Raw genomic sequence first — 25589 nt, 5'->3', positions numbered from 1 at the left:
AAATTGCATGGAAATGGAAGGAGACCCTCAGGGTTATACAAAATTTCATACAAGAGGAAGTGAGGGGAAAGGGGAAAATAATACAAGGGGGAGAAATGAATGACAGTAGAGGGGGTAGAGAGAGAAGAGGGGAGGGGAGGGGAGGGGAGGGGGGGATAGTAGAGGATAGGAAAGGCAGCAGAATACAACAGACACTAGTATGGCAATATGTAAATCAATGGATGTGTAACTGATGTGATTCTGCAATCTGTATATGGGGTAAAAATGGGGGTTCATAACCCACTTGAATCAAAGTGTGAAATATGATATATCAAGAACTATGTAATGTTTTGAACAACCAACAATAAAAAAATTAAAAATAAATAAATAAAGTTATTAGTTTTCTCTCTAATCTTTGCCATTTATTATCTTGCTTTATGTTATGTGTGTGTATGTGTGTACACATATTTATATATATATAAAAGTTTTAATGCCATCTTGAATACATCTATTTCTCTACATATTTAAGGCAAATGACCTCACCATCTAGAAGGATAGACTTCACATAAATTCTATGCAGTAAAAGTTTAAGAAAAATTTTAAGAAATTCAAGTGTATATCATATTATTCCTTATCTTCATTAATAGTATAAAAATGTCTCAGCAATTTTGATCACATCATACTTATGAAAGTTTTAAGAAATTGAAAACAGTTGTCAATTTAGGTATGATTATTTTGCCATCCTACATTTTTAAAGAATTTTACTACTTAGAACAATATCCATTATCCATCACCCTGCCCCAAATAGAACCAGCTCTGAAATGAGGGTCTGAAGAGCTTTTAATTTGTAAATTAAGAATCATAATAAGAAACAGCTTTTCACACTGTCTTGTTTTTTTCCAGATAATGGTCATTTGAACTGTCTCTGAGTCTGGAGGTTACTGTTAACAATCTGAATGGTATTGCTGCTGGGCTAGTTAACATTCAAATTAGAATTTCAAAATAGTGTGGAAAAAAACAGCCAGCTCTGTGATGGGATTTATGATGGACACACGGCTGGGCTAATGAAGACAATATGTCAGGGCTTGAACAACCATGATTTTAGAGATTTTTTTGAGTCAGCTATTTGGGTCAATGAAGCTGATTTCATCTTAGAAGACTGTATTCTGAATGAGTGATAACAACTTTAAAGAGAAAATATTGACTGTGAAGCATGTAGGGAGTTTAGGCTAGATAAATAATTTTAAGAGTCATCAGACAAGGAGAATTGTTGTCTGAAAAGATATGGATGCCCTAAAATTAAATAAAATATCTGGGAGGGAGTTGGAAGGATTAGGAAGAGACAATGGGGATTCAATATGGTAAAGAACTATTTACCTATGGAAGAGGTAAACAAATACAACACAATGTTGTATTTTTGCAAGATTCTTATTGCTCATATTCATCTCATATACGAGCTTCCACTTTGAGAAAAGACAGGGAAAAGAGCAGCCATTGCTCAGCCTGCACTTGATCATTTTTCGTCAGAAGTCTTTTAGATGAGACACTTTTCCCTAAAACCCTGATGAGCCCAGCTCCCAAGATTTCACTTGCTTTTAACTTCTGAACTCTCAAAATTATTGGTTGATATTTTCATGTCTAAGAAACATCATTATTTCTAGTATTTTTAGAGAGTAGAGAATAATTTCTAGAGGACAATTCATTTGAAAGGTGCCTAACTTAAAAATACTGCAAATTCTCTTAAAACTATGTAGTCATCACCTTTCATCCCAAGAAATCATTTCTAGATTGTGAGTGGGTTCTTCTTTCCAACAAGACAAAAACTATTCACATAGTCCTTCAGTCTCCCATCTGTAATTTTTGTAGTCCTCTGCAGTAAAACTCAAAAAGTCTTATCAAGTTACTTAATTGCCTATAGAATACCTCAATCATGATCCTAGCAAAGTCCATGAGATCACCATTCAACTTTTGGTGCATAGAATTCACTAAATTTGGAAATCATCAAAGCTTGCAATTAGTGGTATGCCACTGTCTCCTTCCAAACTCATTTTTACTGCACACCTTAGTTCCTTACATTACTATTTTCACAATCATAATTACTATAATAATTAACAGTTAATGAGAATTTACCATAAGCAAGACTGTGTTTTGTACTTGATGAAGATTCCATCATTAATTCATGTAACAACCATAGAAGGCAAATATTGTCTCCAATCTGGGGATCAGAAAACTGAGGTTTAGAAAACCTAAATAACTATGATGGCAATTAGGTAAAAAATCCAATAGTTATTATTACCCCAAATGCTGTATTCTGTTATTCAAGTATAGCTTGAGCCACTAGATTAAGTCAGCTCTCAGATGGCTATGTTGGAGAAGGCATTTAAACCTAGCACCATATTGATAAAAACAGGAATAGCAACAATTAGATGAGAGTTTAAAATTCGAAGCTATTAAATGGTTCAATGATTTTATTTTATAAAAAGTTAATTCCCAATGATTTTTCACCCTGGATGCACACAGTACTCTAGTGGCTCTTTTTAAATCTGCTCAAACCTTGTTCCCATCTTGAGTTTTTGATGTAGCAAAACTATGGTGGGTTCTGGGAAACTGTATGTAATGGTTTAGATATGAGGAGTCTCCCAAAAGTTTGTATATGAAATGATCCAAGGAAGTTCAGAGGTGAAATGATTGGGTTATAAAAGGTTTAACCTAATTAGTGCATTAATCCCTGATGGGGATTAACTGGTTGATAACCATAAACTGGTAGGGTATGGCTGGAGGAGGTGGGTCCTTTTGGGCAGGACTTTGATGTTTCTATTTTGTCCTTGTTGAGCAGATCTCCCACACCCCCTCTCTCCTTCCTGATGCCATGTTCCCAGTTGCTTTTCTTCACACACTCTTCTGCCATAATATTCTGCTTCATCTCAGGCCCTGAGGAATGGAGCCTGCTGTCTATGGACTGAGACCTCTGAAATCACGAGCACCAAAATAAAATTTTCCTTCTCTAATTGTTTGTGTCAAGTATTTTGGTCACAACAACAATAAAAGGTGACTAAAACACTGTATGTTTTTAAGTTACTTTGAGAAAATAGGACACAAAGCCAAGGTGGAGAAGATGTGACTGAATCCAAAGGACAAAGAACTTTAACATTAGTAACAGGTGGTTAAATAGTTGAAGTGATGTTCTGGCCATGGAGCTGAAATGTCTTCACTAGAAGCTGAAAGTGCTTGGGAGAAAATCAGATTCTGTAAAATCTAACAAATTTGAAATAGAATGTTTGAGATAATATACCAGTAATTTGAATTGAGAATACAATTTCTATAATTGAGTATCTAGAGTGAATGAGAGTAGGCAAAGGAATATTAAGATGAGTAATAGGAGAATACACCATAATATATGCCCCCCAAACACCCTCAACACTCACTCTTTATAGATCTTCAAAAGCAAAGTGAAACGTAGAATCTGGCATCAAGCCCTGACCTCCAGGGTATGCTGATGCTAGTCTGAACAGGAATTGCCTAAACCCTGCAGAGAGATAGCCTCCATTTGTAATTTTGCTTGTATACTCCAAGAAATCCCCCAAATCACATTACACTACATATATTGTGAGCAAACAGGGACAGCCTCTGAGCAGATGGTTTCACCAGGATAGAGTTCATATCTACAACAGGACTGAGGACAAGATAAATCATATTGCACTCAGGCTCAATCTTATTGAAATGAGCAATAAGGGAGCCCCAGGTTAGGTGGGTAGGTGTGGGGGGGTGTGATCTGATAGAGGAACATAAAAAGTACCACGAACCATGAAAGATTGAGTTGTACCGTGAACCATAAAAGATTGAGTTAATACTCAGACTTTGCATTGAGGATGGTGCTGGCAGGGATGGTAGAGGGGACTTCACCCACAGGCTAAGGATTACTGGTCAGGAGTTAGAATTTCTTGATAGTCAGCACAGCCCTCTCCTGGCTTCCTAAAGACAAAGTATGAAGCAAGGTAGAGCAATGCTAGGATGGACTGCCTTCAGTGAAGGCTGTCCACACGGTGGCTAACAAATGATGTTTGTACAGTTCATCACTATGCAGAAAGGATCCAGATATATTATTAGTAGAATTGGTAACAGAGAATGGAAGCAGGGTATAATGCACTGGCCTACAGGAGCACTCCTTCCCTCCCATCCCATCCAAATCCCTCACTAAAATATCAAATTGCAAAAGGGAAAGGGCGGCATCAGCAGGCGAAGTCTGATTCTCAGAAGACAGAATTTTAATTCTCTATGTCATTTGACTCTTAAAAAATGATGGAAAGTTGCTGCCTGAAAAAAAAAATCAGCATTCTTCTTCTCCACAGGTAAGTATTTTTAAAAGAAATGGTACTATCAATATCTGATTGAGCAGATTTCTATTCCCCGTAGATTTAATGTTTTCCATCTGCAATATAAAAGGAAGATAATGCACAATTATGCTAGTAAGACTCTCTCTTCCAATAATGTTTGCACTTCTCAATACTACATCTAAAAAGGAAATAGTAGCACTTGAAAAGTTAAGTAAGAAGATGAACAGAATTGAACAGAGGAAAAATAACTGTCTGAAGACACACTGAAAATACATTTAAAGACAATCTGTCTGAGACAGAAGCTGATTTAGCTAGTCCGTCTTTTAAGGAGCCAAGTATCAGGCAGGTGTCAAGTGTCTGACCTGGAAACTGAAAGGGGAAAAAGACTCCAATGCAAATATTAAAGGATAAAGAAAGAATCCAAAGTCTTCCTAGGAATCACGCAATGGAGGTCCAAAGCTCTGTTTCTGCCTGAGTAAATTGTTATTTCCTCCTATTATGAACTAAATATATCTATAGGTAGGTAGGGAGGGAGGGAGATAGATAGATAGACATGTATATCAAAAGACAGATATGTATCTATCTATATGGATGTTTTTAGTTCATAACAGGAAGAAGCAACAGTTTATATATAGATAGATGTGTACACATAAACACACATGCACACACACACACATTATACCTTGCTAAATGGCTTTCATTTATTCCTGAAAACACTACCTCTAAGGAAAAATTGCTAAATGAAAAAACAAATTCTTTACAATACAAAAGTTATGAAATGTTCCATCCAATCATAATATTCAAAATATATCAAATGAATTATTCACATATGTCAATTATAAATATATACAGAATATAGCAATTCAAAAAGATCAATTGAACTATGAAATCAAGTTTACAAGTTTGCATAAGCAACAAAGAATAACTTCAAGGTTAATAAGTACAGCTTATTCTTAAAATGTAATAAATTGAACACTTATGGCTCTTAATATAGGAGGAACAACAAGCTAATTAGGGGTGATGGGTGGTAGAAGATAACTGTAAAGGAGTTATTTCTTGGAAAATATGTTTTTCTTTTGCCTCATTTTATTCATAAATTGTTTTTACTCTTTTGTGAACTTACAACTTTCTTGGACTCAGATTAGTTTTAAATTATAACACAGGAAAGAAATCTCTTAAAAGATAAAATGAAGATGAACCAAGAGAGCCACCCAATATATGTGGAAACCATGCACACACCACGGAATAAAGAGATGTACAAGTGACATCTCCTCAACCTCCTCACTTGGGGTACCTATGCATGGTATATTATTTGGGGCTCAGTCAACCATAGGTGCAAATCAGTTAGAGGCATGTCATATTCTGATTGGAAACTCTTATGGGGTAAATTAATGCATGTATCTTTGCCTAAAATAGTAATGTCAAAATATCACTCTTACAGCATATTTATTTAGTGTATTTTGGTGAATAAAAAGGAGTTGCTCAAATATAAGTGGTAGACTTTTTCAAGAGAGTGATGTGAGCTCTGTCAATACCACACTCTTGAAGGAATGTTCAGTTGACTCAATTCATGTTTTTTTCCCCACACTGGTGAGTAGAGGTCTACTAATGGTGAGAAACCACCTAAGCCCTAAGGTCCACACTTGTTATACAAACTTGTCCTGTGATATATTGAATGGGAGTTCTACCAGTTAGTCAGATTCCTAAAGGACCCAGGGAGAAATAGATTAATGACACCCCTTGGTCTTCTTATTTGATGTACACAGTTATAGTAAATCTGCTCCTCAGTCGTGGAGAAAGATTTATATCATTGTTTTTCTTCCATAATAAAGGACATATTTGAAAGTTGGGTAGGATTAATGTACTATATGTGGCCTCCAAAGGGAATTTAAGGACTCCTTACCCCAGTTTTCTGATCAGAGGAGCCAGAGACAGAGACTGCATGCACTCAAGAACTATAGATGTGGCATTCTCTGGAGACAGCATATCATCATTAACTTGGTTTAACTGGAGGTTCATCACGGGTTAGGAGACATCAGGCAGGCAAGGTGTTCTGTCAGTGAAGGCTCTATGCCTGAAATACTTAAAATGAATTCTTATATCATTTTTTCTTCTCATAAAATGAAATTCCAGATTAAAGAAAACAAAAGTGGCATATGCATAAATATTAGAGATAATAAAATCTGCAAAGCTTTTATAGATATACAAGTGTTATTGTGTTTCTCTCTGACTTCTGTACAGAATATAAAGGGCAGCCATTACTACTTTATTGCTATTTAAAAATAACAAAATTGAAAAGTTGTCAAAAGACACAGTCAAAACACATCACAATGTCCATGCAATCCAGGTCTCTGGATTTCAAAATCAGGTCTGTGGCTTACAAATTTAGGCCTTTTCATATTGCCATAAACTCTGGAATGTGAAAATAATGCTAACACCAAAAAACATATTTTTCCCCAATCACCATAGTATTCACTGTTTAGTGATGGAAATAGAAATGATTTACTTAGCAAGTGCATTCTAGTTCAAATAATTTGTATACAGGCTATGAAAACATAATAATGAGACAGATTCTTTTTAATCATCTTGTTTTATATTGCTAATTACACTCTTATTTAATGTTATTTTAAAGGAAAAAAAATGCTTTTTTTCCCCTCAAGTAGAAAAGTCATATATGTCCACCAAGGAAAGTTTGAATAAACAAAAAGTATTTTAAAATGTGACAGCTTAATTTCTAAAGCATTCAAGAAAGAACAAATGAAATACCATCAGAATAAGAAAGTGGCATGCCTTATAAGGCAATACTCAAGGTATAATGGAGAGGATTGATTAGCTTAGAGTTGCAGATCACAAAGTTGGTTCTCAGACTGGCAGCATCAGCATCACATGGGAACCTGCTAGAAATGCAAATTCTCAGGTACCACCCCAGGCTTACTAAATCAGAAACTCTAGGGGTGGGACCAAAAGATGTTTCTTTCAACAAGCCCAGGGGATTCTGAGAAAGCTGATGTTGGAGATACCATGGCTTAGAGAAAACTTAAAAGAGGAAAGTGTTAGTATTTTAAAATCATTGAAAAAAATTTTTTAAATAAGTTAGACTCGTTTGTGCTTCAATGTACAGAACAGCTGCACTGAATGGACATTAAGAGGAGGTAGATTTTGACCTAATACGGGTGAGCTTCCATCTGAATAGAGCTCTCCAGGAGAGAGGCTGCCACCTACAAGTGGATGACTGGGAATCTCTGGAGACAGGTCCTTACATTGAAAGGCAGGGGGTTGGGGTGGGGTTGTACTAATGTATCTATTGCTCTTATAACTTGACATCACCAATATTCCATTCTAAATTCTGTATCAATATCCAATGCATTTGGGTTCTTATGATGATGATTGGATAATTAATAAGTATTCTGTTGCTGACAAAGGGCATAAAGGAAACCCAGAATTTTACGCTCCACAGCTTTACACCAATACCTAATTCCTTAGCCTAAATTTTTTTCTACTCTGACTTTACTTGATAAGAAGTTCTCTGACTTAAAACCCAATGTGGTATGATAAAAATCATTTTGAGAGCTCCAATTTTTAATTCTCATATTCTCTTATTCAGTAGTGCTGTGCTTCCATTTCTTGTTTGTAACATTAAATGGTTGGAATGGAGGCTCCCTAAGTCTTGTTTAACTTGAAATTCTTTGCACTACATACCAAGATTCTCTCCTACATACCTGACCCATTTGATAATGCTCCCAATTGTGTTTCTAGGACTCAGAGGAGGATGAATATTTGTCCATTGGTTAACAGAAATAATTTTCTATCTAAATAAGAAGCTCTTGATCTTACATAATTCTAGGCAGGTTCTAGGTGCTGGCCCAGAACCACAGGACAATCATCTCACAAAAAGTGCTAAGGATATACAAAGAAAAAATTTTCTTTGTAGATCTATAACTCAATATGGAGTCTAGCTGTGGATGGTCAGCAGATAGTTTCCAGAACTGGAAAAAGTTTTTAAATGAGGCTTGGTGGACTAAATACCTTTGCATCATTACAAAGAAGAAAAAAGAGAAATCTTGTAACTGAAGAAAGTGAAATCCACTTTACTTAATGCGGACCTCTGTCTCTGGTGTGCAGGTCCTCTGTGTCCAAAGATAATTAGCACTTTATAATGCTAATTATTATAATTATGTCTGAGAAAAAAATCATTAGGGGGTAGGTCCGTTCACTGATTTTCAATTGCCCCTTCTATTTAAAAATAAGGTCACTTTTCTATGAAATAGCTTTAGGAGCTCAAAGCAGAAGGAGGGTTATAGAAAATTGTTTAGATATAGACCTGAGTTTTAAAATGATGATTCTATGATGTGTCTGTGAACAGAACAGGGAAGAATTTGTGAAGCTATTTAGTCTAGGAGACTAGAAATAAGGGCCCAGAAGAGCAAATATATCCATAAATCAATCATCAAATTGATATTTTTTGGCCATTCTCTGTGTGCCTGGCATTGCACTAAGCTGTTTGCAGAAGCCACCTCAAGTAATAATCTTCACAATTCTGTGAAGTAAGTATTAACATTTAATTTTTTACAGATAAAAAATAATAGCTTAGAAATTATCCTAGTGGCTCAAAGTCATGTACCTAAGAAATGGAAAGGCTTTGGACTCAGCTTTGCTCCCAGTAAACACTTCACTATCCTCAGCTTATATGCAAGTACACTCTTTTTGTTAGGGCTCTTGAAATACTGAACTATGTACTTGGGGGAGGCGGTTTGGAGATAACCTGGAATAAGCCCACTGTCAGGTGGTAGGAGATCAAAGCTAATGGAAGAGCTAAGAACATTTTCTGAGAGCCCCAGAAGTATAGCAGCAGCATAGAAGGAAGAATTTGGGTTGTGGACTGAAAATAGCCTGGGTCCAAAGACAAGCTCCATTCCTTCCTTTCTGGATCATGAAAATGTCTTTTAACTTCAGCAGGTTTCAGTTCCTAATTCCTAAAACAACATCTCCTGCAATCGCTACTATTACTTCTGATCCTGTTGCTATTATTACCACCACTACCACCCCCACCCCACAACCAGTTTCTGAGAACTTATTAAGTACCAACCAAAACATTGAGCACTTCATATGCATTATCATATTAAAGACTCACGATGGATACTATTAATCCAATTTCAGGTTTGGAAAAAGAAGTGAGGGCCAAAGGGCCTAAACAACTTGTATGTGAACATGTTTTATAAAATACAGAATGAATATCACTGTCACTCAGAATCTATCAGCTGAGGAGGAACTGGCCTTTCATCTTTCTAAGATGAACAGTTGTCTTTCTATTTAATGGTTTTTTAAAAATCCCCTTGTGACAAGCTCTAGAGGACAAATAATTTATTTCTTGTGGTGTATGACTCTCTAAATGAATTAATTGATAGGCATCCCATTGTCAGACTGAGGGATATGGAAATAAAACAGGCATGAAATGTTCTCTACCAAACGAATCTGTTACAAATAGATTTCATATATGTGTGTGTGTGTGTGTGTGTGTCTATATGTATTTTTTAAGTTAATTATATATTTACATCTCTCTTGCTTCTCTTTGAATTTGAGAACCTTTGTCTTTGTTGTGCCTTTGCATTGTCAGTCGAGAAGTTTGGTTTTGCTTTTTGATCATTAGTAAGTAGAATTAATAGCAATTATTACTGAGGGAAAGAAGGAGAATAAATGAAATCCTCCCTACCCTCATTCACTAAAGGGAGAATAGGTGGGATTTTTATGATCATCATAACAATAACAGAACACCAAGGGCTATACTTTCCTTCTGAGGGTGGGAACTACCAGCTAAAACTATTTTCAGAGTAATATTAAAATACTATTTACCTTTTGGACCAGGTTGACTCTTATATTGATTGTGCAAAAGCCACGGAACCTTAGCACAAATTAACAGTGGACACAAACTATATTAGTAGTAAATATATTCTTCGTTGTTATTTACTCACAGTAGAGGAGTGGGGAGCCAGTTTAAGAAAGTTCTTGGTGAGGTAATTAAAGAAACTAACTATTACATTTCAACCCTTGTGTAAAAGTCTTTTTAAGATCCTGTGTGTTAAAAGGGAAAGAACGTTTGAAGCACTTCTTCTGTATACCACAGTGTGACAGTTGTCTCGAGGTCTAGCACTTGTGTGATTGAGATGCCAGCTGAGCTAGCCCCATTTTTCCAGGACCACCATCTTAACCTGACAGAAAGACAGACAAATATGGGGATTCACAATGGGATATTTGCAGACTTTTTCTTGAAAATAAATGAAGGGAGCCTGTGGCTTCAAGGAAAACAACTGACAGTATTTTCAGCCAATGATAAAATTAAAGAGTTTCAAGAGATCATGCCTTGACAGCTCCCTGGTACTTCTGAAGAGATTGGCAGTGGCATTAATAAATGTGATTTTTTGATATTATATAATGAAATGTGTCAAAGATTGGAATATCTGTATAACTCCAAAAAACAATATTTTTCAAATGACCAACATAGGATTTTACACAATCAGGAATGAATAAAAGATACATTCAAGTGCAAGCTTAAAAGAAGAATTTTAGTCAAGCCCTATATAACTTAGTGAGACTCTGTCTCAAAATAAAAAACAAAATGGGCTGGGGATGCAAAATATTTATTTCAGATTCCAAATTGCAACTAACTTTTCACAAAACAACCATTTTTTTTTTAAATCTGAGGACTATCAAGGTATATCTATAATTACATGAAAAGTTCATTGAAATATTTATTCATTTTTCAACCACTTATGTGGGTAAGGCAGGACTTTCTTCATGTATTTTAACCCACAGCAAATTGACATGTAGAAACAGATATAAGATTTTGCCAGTGCAGTGGCACACATGTATAATCTCAGCAGCTCAGGAGGCTAAGGCAGGAGGATTGCAAATTTGAAGCCAAGGATATGTCTCAGTGTTTAACTACCTTGAGTCAATCCATGGTGAAAATAAAAAAGGAAGAAAGAAAAGAAAAAAAAGGATAGAGATTAGATTTTAACTGTCTTTTGTTTAGCCAGGTATGAAAGAAATTTGGAAAATTAAAAACAAACAAAATCACCCTTTTCAACATTTTTTGTTTTAGAAAATACAGTTACATTTCATAAAATGCTGGCCCCCTCATCCTATATAAAATTGAAAACCTAGGACTTAAAAGTGTTAAAACATTTATTCTTGCTATTTTAAATCAACTAATATACAAATTTATATGATTTAATTTATAATACAATAAATATGAATTTATATGTAATACATAAGCAAAGCTGTTTGGGGACCTCAATGATCTCTAAGAGAATGTTGGTTATGAGATTAGAATGTTTGAGAACTTCTAGTATAAGTTAATGAACAATTGTATGAATTGCCTTGGGTTTATAAATTGGTACAACTTTTCTGCAGAGTAATTTAAATTATGAAAACTACTGAAATTTGGGTAATGTTTAATCAACAATTCCTATCTTTAGGACTTTATTCTTGAGAAATGGTTGTGTATTTGTACAGATATTCCTTTTATTAAAATACTTGTTAAAATCTTTTTTCTTAACAGGAAAAAAAACCCTCATAAATATCCAAGGAATTGTTTAAATAAACTTTGATATCTCCTTAAGATGGAATATCTTGTAACTGTTAAACTATATCATAAAATATTGATTGATAATATTGAAAATATTAGTATTCAATAAATTTAAAAGTAATATGAAGTTATAGTTGGGAAATAAATTTATTTTGAAAAACTAAAATGAAAATTCTCTCTATATTTTTATATGTGTGTGTGTATGTGTGTGTATACACACAGATATTTGGAAGCTTAATTTCTGCATCCTTCTATATATCTTAAAGCTTAGCCAAAATGTTAGTAACTGATGGATGATTGGATTATAAATACTTTTAAAAACTTTTCATGTTTTCTTAATTTTCTACAGAAAATACCTTAATTTTAATCAGGAAAAAAATGTTAAAATTTGGTGGATGAATCATGACTTTTAGGTTAACAATATTTTATTCCTGAGTTTTGAAAGAAGGGAGTAAATTTAATATGTGAGCCTAAGGCAGGAGACAGAAGAGTAGAATGTTACTGGGGCAAAGGATAAGTAAGTGGAGGGTCAACTGTGTTGTCTAAGAAAATTGACTTTTATTGACTGATGACCTAAGCTGATTCATGTGTTATGTTAGATACAGAATTAGAAATAGAAAAATCGCTATTTTTGTAGATAAAAAGTTGTTGAAAATCAGCAATTGTGTATTATTGAAGCCAAGTGTCCCATGTAATATAATAGATATTCTTATTAAGCCAGATATAGAGTTGAAGTGATGAAGAAGGAGCACAGGTTAAAATAACTTGCTAGAGATAACAGATTTTTTTCTAAAGCAGATTTTCCTTTCTTCAAATTTCTGCCATAGATCAAGTGAAGGAAGAGCTCTAAGTAGGCACTTGGGATATACTCAATGAATTACATATAATTTTCTTCTAGAAAACCTTTGTCTACATATCTAAGATGGTGTTAGATCCCCTACTGGGTATTTGAACCTTGGATGTACAGGGTGATTAAAACTGTTTGACATAACTTTAATGTGAATAAATGTATTGTAAATGAAAGACAGATGAGTTTTCAAGAGCTCAACATGAGGCCTCTTCTCCAAACAACTGAGATTCTGCTAAGAAGGAAGTAATGTGATAATCTCTGAAGTTCACCACCTACTCTCTCTCAAAAAAGCCAAAATAAAGCAACTAAAGCAAATAGACATATAAATGTCAATAACAGTTAAGTAACAAAACCAAATGTAATTCATATTTAACTAAGTGAAAGGAAATGCTAAAAGAAAAAGAGTTTAAAGCAAATATTAAATAGAAGAGAAGGGGAAAGATTAATTAATAAAAACATATAGGGCTAGGGTTGTGGGTCAGTGGAGAGCACTTGCCTAGCATGTGTGAGGCACTGGGTTCAATTCTCAGCACTGCATATAAATAAATGAATAAAATAAAGGTCCATCAACAACTAAAAAAGTATATAAAAATAATAAAAAAATAATAATCTCAGAATTGTCTCAACCCCTCCACACATATTCTAAAAAACAAACATCAAGAATACACAAATCAGCTGAGTACAGAGGAACATTCCTATAATCCCAGCAATTTGGGAGGCAGAGACAGAAGGCTCCTAAGTTCAAGGCCAGTCTAGGAAACTTAGAGAGATTCTACCTCAAAATAAATTAATTAATTAATTAATTAATTTTAAAAGGCTGGGAAAGCAGCTTTGTCCTGGGTTCAATCCCAGCACTGACAAAATAAAAAATAATACAAAAATCTTACTTTAATATGAGAAGGTATAATTGAGAAAACAAAGTTGAAAATAGCAGAAGCATACTCTGTTAAATTGAAGAAGGCCTAGGGTAGAGGTGACCTTGAGAATTAAGAAGTCTAATAAACTTGGATAAAGCTGTCTTAATGCCACCTGGATAATATATTCTTGGCTATTACTAACCCTGGGGGAGGGGAATGGAAGAAGCAAGAGCTAGAAAAAGGACAGTTTGAATATATATGGATAAAAGTGAGGTAAAGGAAGTGTATGTATTTATGTCCATGCAAGGATCCAAATTATGGAGCCAGCTTTGCCCTGCCAATGTGAAACATTAGAAGAGAGATCCTTTACTTAAGGTATGGTAGATCTGACACAGAAATTCTTAGGGCAGGAACTCTCTCAGGGGATTTAACATTCTGGTACGGGATGTGGATGTATCATGTACCTCAATAGAAGCACTTTATTCCTAAAGAATAGCCTCTTATGGAATAAATATTTTCTGGAATGCACTTAATCAGAAACTAGACTGGTAATCCAACAACATTTTATAAACACAAAATTTCAAATTTAAAGAAATGAAGAGACTTTCTCAATGGTTTTGAGTGATGTCAAATTAAAACTCAATCCAGATCTCCTGTGTGCTGTTCACTGTTTGCTCATTTGTATGTTTTAACCAAGTGGCATGTGTGTAAACCTTCTTCTCTAAACCAGTGTTTTTCCAAACATTTTCATTGCACTCATATGAATTAGTTCTGTTATGAGTGGAGAAGGGAGTGCTAGTAGGGAGAACTGGTGTGGGGTGACAGGTGTCATTCTATTTGGGGAAGGTAGAGGTTAGGAAGGTTCTGAGTTATGCCATTAAAATGATCTTGAGGACAAAAAAGGAGTTGTAGAGGAGATATTGATATATTAGAAGGGATGAGGTGAGACTTGGATAGCCCATGGAAATACAGGCCCCCACTGAAATTCAAATAAAATAATAAATGTTCTTTGAGACTCTGCTCAGATGGTACCTACTAGACAATGTAGGATATTACACTCATGATGTTTGGAGCCTCCTTGTTAGTTGGGTGTCAGTTAAACTTAACTTGAACCTTCAATTTCACAGCTGTAAAATCTAGTGCCTTCCACATAATTTCTACAAATTTCCAAAATTACTGCCTCATAGTCTCCTGGATTTTGATCTTCTGTTTGCTGATATCTTGGAATTATTCCATTCCAACTATAATACTGAGTTTATCTCATTTGCTAGTTTTTTAAAAATCCAGTCATATAATGAATTCTTATAAGACCCAGGAAGAAATCGTGTTGGGCACCATATAGACTGAAAATTTTCCATCTTCCCTACACAAATTCTCTCCTACCTTCCTAAAGCCTGGGCTTCAATTGGTAGTGACAATTTTTTTCTAAATCAGAATATTTTGATATGGAAATAGATTGATATTAATCATTATTCTGAAACCACAAATAAACTAGGAATGTTTGGAAGAATACCAGATACAGGATATCCTACCATTATATATCCTAACATATGTGACCTTCACACTGAAACCAGCCCTATAGGAAATGTAGCTCCATCCCCTAGGCTCTGAAATCTTCCTTGATCAGACAGTGGACTTTTGACAGGACTCCATGATGTTCTGAAGAATAATTTTTTCCAATTAAGTATAATAATTTATTCTTTTAGTTATCATCAATAGTTTAAATATTCCCTAAATTTATTTATGCTTTCCATAATACATGTTTTATTCTAAAGCAGAACACATTTATCCTCAATATAATCAGGTATGCATAGAGAAATATTTTCCACTAAACAGTAAACTCCTCTGTGGTGATGACCATATCAAGAACATCATAGAAAAATGTTTTAGTTGTTCCCCAATATTTTTTCTCCATTTTCACTAAAATCGTGGTCACACCAAACTAAAACACATTTTTCAGCCCTCTTTTAGCTGGGAATAACCATCTGGTAAAAATTTATACTATGGAATAGGTGTGCCAGTTATGTATGTATTTTCTGGACATATTCTCACCTTTGTCAACTCATCCTTTTCGCTGGATATCATATGAATAGATGAATGTGGCAAAAACTGTTAGTGATCACCAATTACACATGTGATACCTTACATTTACCATCTTCCTTTGCCTGTAAATTGGGACCATGTGATAATCTCCTGCCAAAAGAATGTGACTGGAAAAATGTGTCACTTCCAGAAAGAGCCAGTTAAGATCACAAGTGTCTTGCCAATTTTTCTTGCTTTGTCACAGTAACCATAAAGGCCACTGATTTCTGATATACAGTTATAGGGAGAAGGGCCACTGAACTCAGATTTGGAGTTAATCTGTTACTACAACATAACCTGTGTTACCTGAAGTGAGAAGAAGGTGAACATCTCAGCCCATGAAGTCAAGGCCAACACCTTAGGGGTGAGAGTAACAATTCAGAAGGATCCTAGGTCCCTGACATTGTAGAGATAAAAGATTACCTCAGAACTTTTTCTTTCTGAGCTTCATATGAGAAACAGATTCCTATTTTGTTTAAGGTACCACTAATTTGGGTCAAATTTGCAGCAACCTAATTTTTCAATAATAAATCTATCTTTGCAAGACCTATTTTACAAGGTCTTATATTGTATCTCACTTATTAGAGATGCTCAATATTACATTTGGTGAATTGAAGTTGAATAGATGAGAAAATTATGTGAGAGGGTAAAGGCTATTTTGGCAAAAGTAGATCCAGTAGAAATCTAACAAACAGGAAAAGCTATTTAAAAGGTGTGAACTTCTATAAAAACTTTCCTGTCATTTCCTGGCATACAAATTGGGAAATAGAGCCCCAAACCAGAGGTAGCACTCGGTCAGCCCATGGGTCTAATGAACCTCACAGATGGATCTTGGTTGGCTTGCACTGCACTTTTTAAAAAATGTGAATTAGTTGCCAATTTTCATAAATAGGAAGTGTTTACATGAAATTCTCAATTGCTGGCTGATTTTGAAAAATCAAAAGATCTGGCAACCTAGGCTGCATATTCTTATATGTTAAAAAATAACTGGCTAAGATAATGGCTTGACTCCTTTAGTCAGGACATAAGTTAATCAGTTTGTAATGACTTTGACATGATCTCTCTGACATTAAGGTGACACGTCAACTGCCATCTATCTCACAGTGTTTGATTTCTTGTGTTTCAAAACTTATTCTGGCTCAGGAGGTTGAGGCAGGAGGATCACGAGTTCAAAACCAGCCTCAGCAATGGCAAGGTGCTAAGGCAACTCAGTGAGACCCTGTCTCTAAATAAAATACAAAATTGGGCTAGGGATGTGATTTAGTGGTTGAGTGCCCCTGAGTTCAATTCCTGGTGTACCAGCGCCCCCCCACACCCCCCCCCCAAAAAAAAAACTTGTTCTGTTTTTCTGCCTTTTAAAACTTGTTCTTCCATAGGTGACCTACAAATAAGCAAGACTGAGTCCTTCCTAAGCTATCTATACCCTGGCCTGCACATTGGCTTTAGGGGGAAGATTCCAAGGATGAAGGATTAAGCACCAAGAATAAAAAGATGTGGGAAATAACAACAAAGAAATAATGCCAATAGAGAACTCTCAGGTAACACAAATCTTAATGACAAAGGTGTTTATTGGAGCAGGTGTGATGAGAGGGCAGTGATCCAAGTCTGCATATGACCATCATGTTCTCTGCCTGTTCTCTTAGCCCCATCAAAAGATGAAGTAGCCCCCAGACCCCAGGTCTAATGAAAGAACCATATGCTGTTGAACACTTTTGAGCCTTGCTCCTAGATAGAATTCTTGACAACCTGAATAGTGATTGGTGTTTCTCCAAAGGTTTGGAAGATTGAGAGGAAAATAGATGGTCCATACATCTCCCCTCACTCATCCTGGTTTCAATAAGAAATGTGAGAATGGAAGGTGAAATACAAGCGGACACAAAATGAGGTTGTAAATCAAACACTTTTCTTGTATCCCCTGCTCAGAAAAGCCAGTTGAGCACTTAAAAGAGGAAGAGAAAGAGAAAGATATGGGGAAGGACAGAGGAGCCTGTCATTGAGAAAAAGGGGAAAGTTGTATTTTTGTGTTTCAGTTAATCTCTTGATATCAGTGGGTGTAGAGCCCCAGATGTTAGAGTTAATGCAATATGCATTATTCCATCACATTGGGAAATCTCTAGTCCCTGCAACAAGGAATTAATAAATCTAGTAATTGCGTCATGTCTGTAATATCAGGGGAAAAATTGTGTAAATCATTTGATAAATGTGTGTACCCAGATAGCATGTGTTCCTGAGGCCTTCCATGGGGATTACCCCAAAGGTTGCCCAAGCATTTCTCCTCTTCCACTGTGCCCTCTTTAGGAGAAGCTGGCATGAAATAGAGTGGTTGTTTATTTAGTGTGACATTGGCATCCAATTAATACCATCCCAAATCGATTCTTTATGCTTTGTTTCTTATCAACACCTCTCCCCAGAACATGAGTTCTCTAAGGCAATTAGAAATAATCATGGGCTTGCCAAAATGTTCTTTTCCATTTTTTAAGCATCATAACTGGAATGTGGTAGTGTTTTAGCTCTTAAGAGGCTCAATTTTTTTTCAACAAAATGAACAACTAAGCAGTTGTCTGGAGCATCAGGACACCATCTATGTATCCAGAATGACATATGCAATACTCTTTGTAAAACATTTCTGAATTTCTCTTTTGATTTTTCTGTAGCATGTTGAAGGGTATTAAATTAAAACTCACTGTAATCACATCATCATCTTTGGTTTTTGTACCTCTTCAGTGTGCTAAATTCTACACAGAGGTACAGATGGGGGAGAAGAAGAAGAAACCTGCAAAGTGAAAAGACTTCAAAGGAAATGTCTTGAGGATGGAATCATATTTGCCAGAATTACATCAATTTCCTTGCTGCTGGAAGATTTCTGTGCCATTTATGATAATAAGTCGTGTAGGTTTGAGTGAACCAATGAGTAATAGCAAGCTATATCCCCCTGGGTACCCAAGGTGATTAATCTCTTAGAACAAAATAATTTGAAGGTGCCACATGCCATAATTGACACAAGTGATAACTGACTGCCTCTGCTTGGATGGACCCTTAGACAGGGCTATATCATGTCAGGTAGAAAACCATTATCCTCATCACTGTAAACCTCCATTGTGCCTTCAACAAGGTTTAGAAGCAAAACTCACGCCCATAGGCTTTCATAAATAAATTCCTAACATTAGCTTGATTTCATCTCTTTCTCTCTGTACTATGCACCCAGGAAGGCAAATAGATTTTATCTTGTGTGTCAACCCTGGTAGATTTATTGGTAGTAGTTCCCAGGGCACCATGTTGAGGCCATTTCCTGCCGCAGTGCTATGATTGATTAGTTGGGTCTTCCATGGGTAAGGGAAAAGAGCACTGTGACATATTTGCTAGATGTTTGCCAGACTTCTCGTGAACTCCATTTGTCTTTCACTTTCCAGAGAATCTGTGGTTGACTCCTGGCTATCTTCATGAGATTTCCTTTAGTGTACAACATCCTTTTGTGAATAAACAACAATTTCTCCTACCAGTAAGATGGAGCTTAGAATTTTATCAGAAGTACTGAATCTCCTGCCTCAGACCCTGAATATTTCCAGATAATTACTATGGTTTACTAAAACTACAAAACTCAGCTTGTATTGTAATGCAAAATTAATAACATATCTTTTAAAATAACCTAAAAATAAATTAACAAATTAGACTAAGAATCTAGAAATTGATTTTACTCCACTGTTTGGGCCTAGCTAAAGTGGAAAAAAAATGACAGAAAATAGTAGAGAAGATAGTGAGTGAGGAGTTGGCTGAACTTCACATGTCAAGTGACAAGGAAGCCAAAATGAATAAAGAGAAAATTTCCAATCTGAGAGACATGTTAAAGGAATAAACTAGAAGCTAGGGAGGTGGGATAAAGATGCATCTTGGAAAAAGAGTGCCTGCAAATTCTTTGACAAGCCCATGAAAAGGCAGAATAATTCTCCATTATACAAGGACTGGCCTTGGTCTTAGTGACTTGGTGTCAAAGGTTCCTCATGAAAGGTGATATAGCTAATGTGACTCTCCCTCTCCTTGCCTCCTCTCTCCCTCTCTCCCTCCCTCTCTTTCTCTTATATGGATTTTTGGACTCTTGAGAAAATCAGTTAAGAGATCATGTTGAAATGCCATGTAAAAATTAAGATGCTGGAGGAGCCCAGCTATTCCATTCCCACCTGTTGGAGCCACCAGGTAGCATCAGCTATCTAAGTCATGAATGAACAAACCTTCAGGTGATTCTAGTCCCACCATCTATTTGACTCAACTTCAGTGAGAACTGCCTGGAGCCCAGTCAACTCCAGGACCATTAGAAACAATGATGGTGATAATAATAACAGTAATAATAACAATAAACATTTTTGTTTTGCTTTAAGCCACTCAGATTTGGGGTAGTTGGTTATATAGTAATAGATAATCAGAACTACGCCTTTATGTCTTTTTTTTTTCCTTGAACCTCCTTCTTTTCATCAGGGATAGAAGTAGACTATCTCTAAAGGTCTTTAGAATTCTAAAATAGAGTGGAGAATCTAAATGGAAGTTGAAGCTCACATAGTTGGGTAGGCTGGGGTGGATTTTAGGGTTATAGTGTTCTCACATTTTGCCTTTATGCTTTCCTCTTCTTAAAGCATGGACTTCTCTACCTGGTGCTGCCTAGGGGGAGGAATGTTTCAGGACTGAAACCCAAAGAGATCTTGGCTTCTCATTTTCCAAACTTGAACCTTTGGGAAAGCACATGCCTTTTGTAGAGGTGAAAGAAACAAAGCAGAACAGCATAAAAGAAGAAGCAGAGCAGCTTGGGAAAATATATACAAGAGGGATAGGAAATGCCCCTCTTTCCCTGCATCTAGGTGATTCCTCTGAACGGAGGTTGGAATAGGGAACAACGAGGGAAAGGTATTGGGGTGGAGCAAGCAGAGGGGCTATGCATGTCTCTCCCACAGCAGGCTGTGGAAGCAGAAAGTCTCCAGAGAAGAAGTGTGTATCTGGACAGTGGGATTCTGAAAGTACTTTAGATAGTGCCAAACATGGCTTGATGCCCCAGGGAATCACCAGGCAGGAAGGATTTGGAAATCAAAATAAGTCAATTTATAGAAAATGGAAAGACACAATTTCTCTTCTCTTCCTGTGTTTGTGAGCACTGATTTACACCCCATGCCAAAACTTAGAAGTTATCGATATTATCACAGGAAATGATGACTTGAAACTCCAAGATATGGAGGAGAATTTGTCTAGTCTGGGAAGGAAAGAGAACATTTTTGTCTGAAAGGGAAAGAATTTAGGAAAATGCATGGAAGATGGGGAAAGAGAACAATGTATGTCTTTGATAATAATCTCTTTCAAAAACTCATGTGTTTATGTGAAGGCAAAATACAAAAGAAGAGGGGTTTTGTGTGTGTGTGTGTGTGTGTGTGGTCTGTTAATATGAATTATTACAGGGCATGAAACACAAGCTGTGCCAGTGTCCATGGCACAAAGGGCCCCACCAGGTAGGAAATGAGAATTTTTCCTGAGAGCTGAAAACACATGAGTAAAACAGTTTTGCTACAGGGAAAGAACAAGGAGGCAGCACCATGGATGGGTCAAGCAGGCACCAGCCACAGGGACTTGTGGGTAGCTAAAGATGCTAAGAGGGATACAGACTTCAACATGAGGGAGGAACAGGATAGAAAACCTGAAAAAGACTCTTCCAGTGTCCACAAGAGACTTCCCACAGGATATCCTGAAACATTTAGGTGAAATATTAAGACCTGCAGATTTTAAGTTTTTCATGTTTCAGGAAGATAGCAGGAATATTATATGTATGCTTGGAATAATAAACTCTAGGAAAACTCAGGTTCCAAAATCAGCTCATTGGAATCTAGAATAAGAATTCTAAAATGATTCTATGATCTAATTGGCAATAAGTAAGCTTCTGATAGACCACTGTGCAAATCTAATTCTATGATTCTTGGTAATTGTGAAATTAAGTTTAGTCAGAAAGCTTCATTTCCTTCTATTTCTTAAACCATGGTCTAAATAAACTGTGTTTTATAATTAATCTTTTTTGTCATATGTACCTATAGAAGTATGATTGTTTCTCTGCAGTAACAATGATCACAATCTGATTTGGGTTACTCTATAAGGTTAGCAGCTATTGCTCCATGAGACTGTGAGCTCCTGAAAGGCAGTGACTTTGTCCTATATTTTAAAATATTTTTCAGTTTTAGATGGGCACAGTACCTTTATTTTATTATTATGTGGTGCTGAGAATCAAACCCAGTGCCTCACACATGCTAGCCAAGTGCTCTACCACTGAGCCACAACCCCAGCCCTGTCCTATTTATTAAGTGCCTTATAGAACTTTATATATAATACTCTCTCATTCATTGAAAACATGTTTGTAGAATATCGGTATTGTGCCCAGCACTGTGATCAATAAATGACGCAGGGAATCAAAAATAAAATCTTCACATCGGTAGTGACAAATCTATTTGACTAAGTTAAGATGTGCCTCCAACATTTTTTAAAGAAAAAATAATTATAAAATTGGATTTGTAAATATTTTAGTTAAGACATTTTCCTCTTCATTTGTAATAGGCATGGTCCCACGGTTTGCAGTTGTGTGCTAACTATAAGGGTTATGTTAAATTCACACATTATGTTGAAATCATGGAATAGTTTTTCTGTGATCTACAATAACTTTTATATCAGAATCTGTTCTTTTAAGTTTAATAGAATTCAACTAAAAAGATGCAAAAGAACCAATCAGCTTGAAGTATGTCAATAGAGATGTCCCAAACTGAAATGCAAAGAGGAAAATAAGTGACTAGCCCTTATTATAGAATAAAATACATATTTAAAGTTTATTCCCTTCTTTATTATGTGTGTGTGTTTCAGTTTCATCAATTTAGCATAATTATATTCTACCCACTAAAGTCTGGTATTAATTTACATTTGCTGATACTAATTTATAATTGATCTACCAACAACCTTTAGAAGTGATTAGCTTAGGTATGAGTATAGGACACCACCCTAACTAATGAGATGTGAGGAAAAGTCTTCTGAGTGTTTCTGGGAATATTTTTGTCATTTTTAACTGATTATACAAGTCTGGATGAAATGTATCTCCTGCTCCATTGATGTTGTACTTTATAATGTGATTTTATTTGGCTAATGAAAAATAAAAGATGTGACAGAAAAGATATATTAAAAAAAAAGAAATTTTAAAAAACAGAACAAAACATTTTTTGACAAGTGGGATAATTACAAAAGTTGCAAGACATTTGTTCTAAGAATATCATAAAGAAAAGAAAACAATAAGCAAAATTCCAACATCTAGGCACATCCTATTCCAACTGCAAAAAAAAAAAAAAGAAAGAAAGAAAAAGAAAAAGAAAATTCTAGGGAAATAAAAACCAAGAGGAAAACAAACTAGCTAAAGAAGAATAAGGTTAAAAAATATATCTAACTTCTATTCAGAAATCATGAAAGAAAAGAATGGAGTAAAATATCCAATATGTTGAAAGCAAGACCATCAACCTATTAGTCCATATCCAGTGAAATTATCATTTAAAATAAAGGCATTCTCAAACAAAAAATGGGAGAATTTATTAGTAATAGATATGTTTTGGAATAAATGTCAAAAGAAGTTTTTTAGAGAGATGAAAGTTGATAAAGGTCAGGAACTTCTATCTATATAAAGGAAAGAGTATTATACCAACAAATAAATGAGGATAAAATTTTATTTTTCTTTTCTTTTTATTTTCTTTTTGGTACTGGGGATTGAACTCAGGGATACTTGACCACTGGGCCATATCCCCAGCCCTATTTTTTATTTTATTTAGAGACAGGGTCTCACTGTGCCGCAGTCCGGCTGCAGCAAAATAACCGGGGGGTGACGAATAACTTGTGTACATTGATACAGCAGGAGAGGGAGCCGTTTATTGTAGGACCACAGAGGTATTTATACATTTTACACAGCTTATCTTAATTAGCATAAACTCGATACAGCAGTCAACCAATAAGGACTCTCCACACTTAACCGCTCACTGGCGTTACTTCACAAACCACTCCCTCTGGCAAAATGTTTACATTTTGTTTACAGACTCTAACACACTGAACTGCTTAGTGCCTCTCTTTTGCTGAGGTTAACTTTGAACTCGCCATCCTCCTGCCTCAGCCTCCCAAGCCACTGGAATCACAGGTATGCACCACCACACCATCACTTTTCTTAGTTAAACTGATAACAATTAAAAATAACAGCAGTAATGTACTGGATGATAATAGTTAATGAATAAGCCAAATAAATGATAGTCATGTTTTTAAGGAATGAGAAAAAGAAATTGAGAATACTCAGTTATAAGGCACCTGCACTGGCTGTGAAGTGATATAGTGCTACTTAAAAGTAGAGTTAAATGAGTTGTTTATGCATATTGCAACCTTTAGGCAATCTCTAAAACATTTTTGAAATAAGTCTAATTGATTACCTAGGTGAGGAAAGAAAATGGAATCATTTAACATGCTCAATTAAAACCAGAAAAAGAAGAAAAAGATTAATAGACAAAAGTAAAAGAGAAGAGGCAATGAATTGAAAACAGTTGGAAACAAGGTAGATATTAATTCAACTGTACAAATAATTACTTAGAATGTGAATCACCTAAATGCAATAATTAAAAGGCAGAAATGGTCAGAATGGAGTAAAAAACAAGACATAGCTATAGGTTGTCCAAAAGAAACTCCCTTTAAATAAAAACACAGATAAATTAAAAGTAAATGGTGAAGAGAGAGTTATCAGACTAGTACTATTTGAAGGTAGATGAAGTAGCTGTCTTAATTTCAGACAAAACAGATTTCAAAGCAAGGAAAATTTTCATGGATAAAGAGAGGCATGACATGATGATACAGGAGCCACTTCTTCTAGAAGACCTAACAATCCTGGTAGGTATACATATACCTAGCAGCACAATGTCAAAATAAAGGAGATAAAAGTTGATAGAACTGTGAGGAAAAATAGTTGGTGACTTCAACAGCCTACAATCAGTAGCAGACTTCAGGCAGAAAATCACTGAAGATATTTCGACAACACAATCAATCAACTGGAACTAACTGTAAATTAGAGAATATATTTCACATAGCAAATTCAGAATATACATTCTTCACATTGTTTCATAGAACACTCTCCAAAGGGGATGATAGCATAATACAAACCATGACAAATATTAAAGAATAGAAATATTACAAAGCATGTGTTCAGAGAACAATGGGGTTAAAGTAGAAATCAATAACTGAAATAGAGCTGTAACGTTCCAAAACACTTGGAGATTATACAACAGACTTCCAAAGAGCACATGGATAAGAGGAGTCTAAAGACAAATTAAGAAATATTTTCAACCAAATGAAAATAAAAATATAACTTATCAAAATTTGAGGGATGCAGTAAAATCAATGATTCAAAAAGAATTTATGTTACTGAAAGCTATATTAGAAAAGAAGAAAGATCTAAAATCAATAATCTAGGGCAGAAGAGGAGCAGCGGCCTGCTGAGAGGCAGAGCCGCCCACTCCCCCTGCGCCGGCAAAGTAGACGGAACTGTGACCACCCACAGAGCAGGCCCAGCGGCCTGCTGAGGGGCAGAGCCGCCCCTCACCACCCGCGCCTGCCAGGTAGGGGGAACTGTGACCACCAACAGAAAAGGCCCAGTGGCCCGCGGAGGGGCAGAGCTTCCAATCACTCCTGCAAGGTAGGCAGGCCTGCGACCCACCGGCAGAAGACGAGCAGCGGCCTGCTGAGAGGCAGGGCCGCCCCCTCCCCCCGCGCCTGCAAGGTAGACGGAACTGTGACCACCAACAGAACAGGCCAGACCTGCAACCGACAGACAGAACAGGCCCAGTGGCCTGAGGAAGGGTAGAGCCGCCCCCCCCCCC

Source organism: Marmota marmota, unplaced genomic scaffold (assembly GCF_001458135.2).
Source record: "Marmota marmota marmota unplaced genomic scaffold, marMar, whole genome shotgun sequence".
Taxonomy (NCBI): domain Eukaryota; kingdom Metazoa; phylum Chordata; class Mammalia; order Rodentia; family Sciuridae; genus Marmota; species Marmota marmota.
The sequence above is the reverse complement of the archived record's forward strand: the minus strand, read 5'-3'. Positions refer to the sequence as shown.